Genomic DNA, 7,500 nt, shown 5'->3' on the forward strand with positions numbered 1-7,500 from the left:
AATTTACGTTTTTTAGACATACATTTTCTATGTATTACTGTCTTTTCAGTAGTTATGTAGCCTAAAAAAGCCAAAACTACCCATCTCTTCACCATCTCATTCTTTTTATTTCTGTGTCCATGCATTTTTTCCATAGCTCTTGTCGTTAGCAAAGGACGACCATAACAGTAAAAAGCTTAATCTTTTACTCCATGATACACCCTGAAAATGCTGCATTTCACTTTTTGTCCTTTCAAATTATCGACTTACTTTTTCCCTTTTAGTGCTCTCCTCTCCACACATCCTACCTGACACATTTACAAGACTTTGTGGGTCACTCTTGCTCTTTATAATCGAGTAGTATCTCTCTCTCTCTCTCTCTCTCTCTCTCTCTCTCTCTCTCTCTCTCTCTCTCTCTCTCTCTCTCTCTCTCTCTCTCTCTCTCTCTCTCTCTCTCTCTCTCTCTCTCTCTCTCTCTCTCTCTCTCTCTCTCTCTCTCTCTCTCTCTCTCTCTCTCTCTCTCTCTCTCTCTCTCTCTCTCTCTCTCTCTCTCAACTCTCATAATTACTACAACTACAACCACAATAACTACTACTTAGACTGCTGCCGTCTTTATATGTTCAACTCTACTACTGTTAAGTCTACTATTCTTCAATGGCCACCTTTACAATGCACTGATTAACCACAATACAGTACTGACCCACACACTGAAGACGCTAATGTCATAGCATTATAAATCAGTACACTACATCAGGTACAAGGACACACTGATTTTGACGATATTTCAAACTGTTTTGACCTCGATACGTACAACAAATTAAACTCTCGACACATACAAAAATAATAATAATAAATTGATAAATAAATAGATAGATAGATAGATTAAATATGTAATTAAATAGATAAATAGATGATATATTGCATACAATTTGCAGATGCCTCTCCTTCCAGAAAAAAAATCACCAGCCATTTTCTTTGTTCTTGTATGGAAGAAGGAGTGAAAAAAGGCAAAATATGATACAAAATCTGAGGACAGGCACAATATATTTCAACGCACGAAGAAATGAACGAAAAATAAGAAAGATAAACACGTATTGTATCTTACGTCAATGATAGAAAGAGTTCATTATCTGGTGAAATATAAGTAAAAAGTAAAAGCCTATTAGAGAAACGAGGTCAGAGAAAAAGACGGATATAACAAGAGGTAATACACACTGTATCTTACGATATGGTAGACTTTTGGATTTGTTTATGCATTTATTCTGCTTTACCGCACTGGCGTTGAAAAATTAGTCTTTCGTTTAGGTTATTTCATGATAAATCACTATCTGTACTCTATTTCTTATAAAAAAAACGGAAGAAAACAAAACAAAATTCCTTTTTGAATAATTATGATGTACTTTAAGAAGCTTGTGTATATGTTTTTTTTTTCATTTTTGTCTTTTCATTCTCTGATAGCAATGCAAATAGAAGAAATGTTTTTCCCTATTACGGAGCGAGCTCAGAGCTCATAGACTGATCTTCGGGTAGGACTGAGATCACAACACACTCCACACACCGGGAAAGCGATGTCACAACCTCTTGAGTTACATCCCGTACCTACTTTCTGCTAAGTGAACATTAAGAGGCTTGCCCATCTGCCTGGAACCTTCTCAATTGTGAGCCGAGCGCGCTAACCACTACACTGCATGGTGTGTGTGTGTGTGTGTGTGTGTGTGTGTGTGTGTGTGTGTGTGTGTGTGTGTGTGTGTGCGCGCGCCATCGCCAGCATTAAAAAAAATAAATAAATAAACCTCTCTCTCTCTCTCTCTCTCTCTCTCTCTCTCTCTCTCTCTCTCTCTCTCTCTCTCTCTCTCTCTCTCTCTCTCTCTCTCTCTCTCTCTCTCTCTCTCTCTCTCTCTCTCTCTATATATATATATATATATATATATATATATATATATATATATATATATATATATATATATATATATATATATATATATATATATATAAAATAAATCTCTCTCTCTCTCTCTCTCTCTCTCTCTCTCTCTCTCTCTCTCTCTCTCTCTCTCTCTCTCTCTCTCTCTCTCTCTCTCTCTCTCTCTCTCTCTCTCTCTCTCTCTCGCTATATATATATATATATATATATATATATATATATATATATATATATATATATATATATATATATATATATATATATATATATATATATATATATATATATATATATATATATATATATATATATATATATATATATATATATATATATATATATATATATATATATTGGTAAGAGGCCATTGTTTATGCATATTTTGTTGAAGTCTAGGGCGGTAACTGCATTGTTTATTTTGTAGTTTGTTTTTTCTTTACCAGAAAACGCTGTTCCTCGTTTAAGTATGAGAGTAGATGTCCAGAGTCCATTCTCTATTTTTGACAGTATTTTTATTGTTTTTGTTTTTGTTCCCTCGAGACGTCTTTCGGTCTACTGGGAGCGGGCGCGGAGGCGGGAGAAGCGGGCTCAGCCAATCATAGCGTAGTGACAGTGGCTACTTGCGTGCGGCGGTGTGAAGGGAAGCTGGTTTCTGGTAAGAGCTGTATGTTGATGGTCGGCTTCTTGTTGTGGATATAGACGGCTTCTGTCATTTTTAGGCGAGTTCTGTCTGGTTCCTTCTGTATGATGATGGTGTTATCTTCTAGGTGCTGTCGTGTGATTACGAGTCCATGTTTGGTGAGGCTGTGCCGCTTAATCGCTCCGTCTTGTAGGTGGGCTGTTATTCTCAGTTTAGCTCATTCTTCTCCTGAAGATGGTCAAAGTAGACCGAAAGACGTCTCGAGGGAACAAAAATAAAAACAACAAAAATACTGTCAAAAAAAAAAAGAGAATGGACTTTGGACATCTACTCTCATACTTAAACGAGGAACAGCGTTTTCTCGCAAGGAAAAGGGAAAAAGCAAACTACAAAATAAACAATCCAGTTACCGCTGTAGACTTAAAAAAAAAAGAAAAAAAAATTATATATATCTATATCTATCTATCTATCTATCTATCTATCTATCTATCTATCTATCTATCTATCTATATATATATATATATATATATATATATATATATATATATATATATATATATATATATATATATATATATATATATATATATATATATATATATAATTCATGACTTCCTCCCGCCCTCTACAACTTCCTCGTTGGTGTGCCAGCCCTCCTGTTTTTTTTTTTTTTTTTTTTTTTTTGCTTCTCTTTGTCTTCTGTCTTTTGCGAGGAATTGTTTTCTCTTCAGGCAAAATTTCAGTATTTTCATGAAAAAATCGTGTTCTTTCACGAAAGATAAAAAGAAAGCACTTTGGCAAGCACCAAATAAAGTTTTGTTTTGTTATACAGTATTGATTTATAGAGCCTAAGCGGCATTCACAGGACACACCTACCGGTTGGTAGTTTAAAGGTCCTTTTATCATTTCATCATTTCATATTTTCATATTTTTTACGTTTTTTTATAAAGATCCATATTTGGTAAAAAAAACATGGTATCTTCCAGTGGTAGTTGCTATGGTAGTAGAGACTAGACACCATCACGCCACCTATTGCAGAACACTAGCACTAATCTACCCTAGCGTCTCCAGACTCTAAAAAGGTCGTTTCCTTTTTCTTTCAAATTTTAGCCCTATTATCACTTGCAATCATGCCAAGGGTGTCTACTTCATACAACATTTCACTTTATTAGAAGTAAACACCAGCCTACCAGAAGGGTATGTCTTGTTTTTTTTTTTTATGTCATAACCTATAGCGCCTGTAGGTATACTTGAAGTGTATGGGAAGCACTCTCCAGCTTCCACCCATTTGCGGCGCAGGCAATTTTTTTTTTTTTTTTTTTTAGTGGTACGCATATCAGGGCCCATATCACCATCCAAGCTCATCTAAGGTGTAAGGCAATTAATTACGCATCCAGCTAGAACCTGGGTATCATGGTGACATATAGGTAACTTTAAACCACTCGACAAATGACATGAGTAGTTTCAAGACGCCGCGTGGTGGGATTCGAACCTAAGCATGGACGTCTGCCCAATTCCACACTCACCACCTTTTCCACTACGCTACCGCCACTCTTTGAATCTTTGGAACTACCTTATTCAGTGATTCTGGACAAGGCAAGAAGAAGAGGATGGACAAACACACTGCAAAGAGGAGGAGAAACAAAAAGTTCTACAGAACAGGAAACCTCCGACGGAGGAGTGCGGCGCACAAGTTCCCTTCAACACTCATTTTATAAAAAAAAAAAAAAAAAAAAAAAAGCTTTTCAAATATGTCTCCTGCAAACTTTGCTATTTTTTTTTTCTTCCCATCATGTTAATTGGCATTAATTATACTACAAATTACTCTCGCCTGAAGTGCGGATCTTTGTTTCTTCAATAATGATATTTTCATGTTTACTTTTTTTTTTATCATTTTCTAACACAAACATAGATATTGCAAAAGAGCATGAAAATAACTTTCTTTTGTTGAAGAAGTGCCAGGAACAAAAGTTGAAGTATTTATTCTACTTTTATTATACAAAATTAGGAACAATTAGAACTCTTAATTAAACGAGATATGCTTGTGGTATTGGATTTCATAATTTTCATCACTTCTTCTTCGACAGGTATTACCATCATATCAAGGCTCAGCTATATACACATCAAAATACATTTTTAATATTTTTTTTTTGTGATGGTCCAGTATAAGTCTGGAGCCTTATTTTTCGACTATTTCCTTCCAAACCTTCACAAAACCCATTATATACGTATAATAAGATGGTATAAAGTCACCAACCCTCTTGATGCTACAGGTGACTTGGGATTCCTCCTAAGACATGCTTTTCTATCTACTCCTAACGATCGGGATCTGTGGGAATGCGTGTTTTTTTTTAGGTGAGATAAAAACAAATAATCAGAATCAACAATAACACGGGAAATGCGTGACCAGAATCCCTTGAAATACATCCGTAAAGCACATTCTGCAATCATAATAACAGAAACAATGTATGAAAAATTTCACGCCATGTCGGAAAATAAATTACTACCCTTGGAAGAAAAATCACTACCGTCCTTTACATTTTCTAACCAAAACCTAACCTAACCTTTACTCTCTCTCTCTCTCTCTCTCTCTCTCTCTCTCTCTCTCTCTCTCTCTCTCTCTCTCTCTCTCTCTCTCTCTCTCTCTCTCTCTCTCTCTCTCTCTCTCTCTCTCTCTCTCTCTCTCTCTCTCTCTCTCTCTCTCTCTCTCTCTCATCATCCACCAAATTTTCATTACCAGTCACTTTGAAAATCATCAAATAGTATAATTTCCTCATCTCGTCTTTAGTTTCTCCTTTTTTTTCGTAATTTCCTTCCCAGCTGACTCTATCATGAAAATCTCTTTATATCTTGTGTCACTTACCCAAGCTATAATATATGATACAATGGGAGAGATTTTCATTTAAACATTTTTCTTTTAATATTTGTTGCACTTTGGAGTCTATTCTATCTGTCATTAATTTTCTTAGTCATCCTTCCCTCCTTGTCTTATTCTTTCATGAGTAACGTATTCTGAAAAGCTTTGATCCTCTTTGGTCTAGCATCAGGAGTGTTTTCAAAGGGCGATCAGATGATAAGTCAGATCTGCATGTGTGTTTTTTTCATACGTTAATGCTGAATTCTTTTTATATCTTTACTGTTTTGATAATACCCTCGAAAACGCAGACGACTTTCACTACAGCTTGTTAATTAAAGTGTAAGAGATATGACGACGAGACATTAATCATGTTTCTCTCATCTGTCAACCACACCTGTCTACTTTCTCGCGTCCCACTTTGCCACTAATCCTTCCTATCCTTCACATGCTCGACACACGCCTCCTCTTTTTCCTCTTCCTCCATCCGTGTGTCATCCTGAGTTTCGCGTCCTCCTCCTCCTTCATGTCCGTCTTTCTAATTTCCCTTCCTTCCTTATCTTTCAGAGTGGGAAAGTTTGAAGTGTTTGTACATGTTACTTAGGATTAGTTGGTGCAAGAGAGTAGGGTCTTTATGTACCTACTAGGGAGCGGAAGGAAAAGTTGAGATGGGGTAAGGGATGGTGATATAGAAGGAGCAGGAGCAACAGCAAGAGTGAATTGTGAAGGGAAAGAAGAGGTTATGATGGTGCTGGTGGTAATATTGAAAATGAAACGTGTGTGTGAAGGGAAATATTGAGGAAAGTGTATAAAATATGGAAGAGGAAATGGAAACTTGACAATGAAAAAGTAAGGAAAATTTGCAGAAAAGCACTAGAATTAACTGTAAAATATAGTAAATGACAATGAAATAAAGAAAGTTACTGCATTACCACTTCCTTTAAACTAATAAAATCTCCTCATGCATTTTATTAATTAATTTATTTATCCTTTTTTTTTCTAACAAGAAATCAGGTCACTGGAGTAAATACAATCAATAGGCAAACAAATTTGTTTCTCTCAATACAATGCATCTCTTAATAAGTTATTTTTTAGAAGACTCCCCTCAAAAAGTTGGCCAATTTACTTTCGTGGGTGTCATAAGATATATTCACTTATCTTTTCGTTACCTTAAGTGCTACCATCAAGAAGAGTCCCTTCAAAACCCATTAAAGATCTGTTCTCTAACGTCCTTAAAAACAGCACAGCAAAACTCACCTTACTGCAGCGAATGGAATGAACCAATCTGTCTCACTAATAAGTCAGGGTAACGGCAGTCAGTCAATCCACGCCTTCTAAAGCACAAGGAAGACCGAGCGTACACCTGCATCGATCACTGCCAGGATGTCTTCACTTCACGTTTCTCTTCCTTGCCCTAGTTTCTGGAGAAAGAAGCCCTTCGCGGACGCCTCAGCTAGTGTGTGAAGCCAAACATGCAGATAGGACATTCATATGGTTCATCTTGCTTGCCTCAGTTACAGGAGTGTGGAGTGTTTTTTTTTTTTTTTCAATACCAGATAACCTACTCCTGTGTAACTTTTGTTGTGCAAGTCATGAAGTTGCTTGTTTTGTGCTTTTGTTTTTAATTTCTTTCTTCTTAACTGATAATGCGAAAAAATATTCATCTCATATTTGTATTTCCCTCCTGATCCTCAATTTTTTTTTTTTTTTTATGTAAGAGGGACAACTGGCCAAGGACAACAAAAAATATAATAAAAAAAAGTCCCTCACTGAGGTGCCGTTCCTTAAAAAGTAAAAAAAAAAAGAAACGGGATTTCTTGGCTGGTATGGGAGTCATTTTTTTTTTTTCCCATTCTAAATCTTGGGTGAAGATTGTATATGTAGCTAGGTGCATGTAGTTTTGTGTTAAGGAAGAGAGTTGTCTTCAGAGGGTAGGCTGTAACTGCCCCATTGTGTTCTGAAGCACAAAGAGAGACGTTCAGTGACTTCACAGCTGGCTTTAATGATTAGTTCATAGCACCCCTGAACCACTGCTATTATACTTCACTTGGAGTAATTATCGTTTCGGCAGGTGTCTACTGCCTCCTCTATGCACTACCTTGA

This window comes from Portunus trituberculatus, chromosome 44 (genome assembly GCF_017591435.1).
Source record: "Portunus trituberculatus isolate SZX2019 chromosome 44, ASM1759143v1, whole genome shotgun sequence".
Classification (NCBI taxonomy): domain Eukaryota; kingdom Metazoa; phylum Arthropoda; class Malacostraca; order Decapoda; family Portunidae; genus Portunus; species Portunus trituberculatus.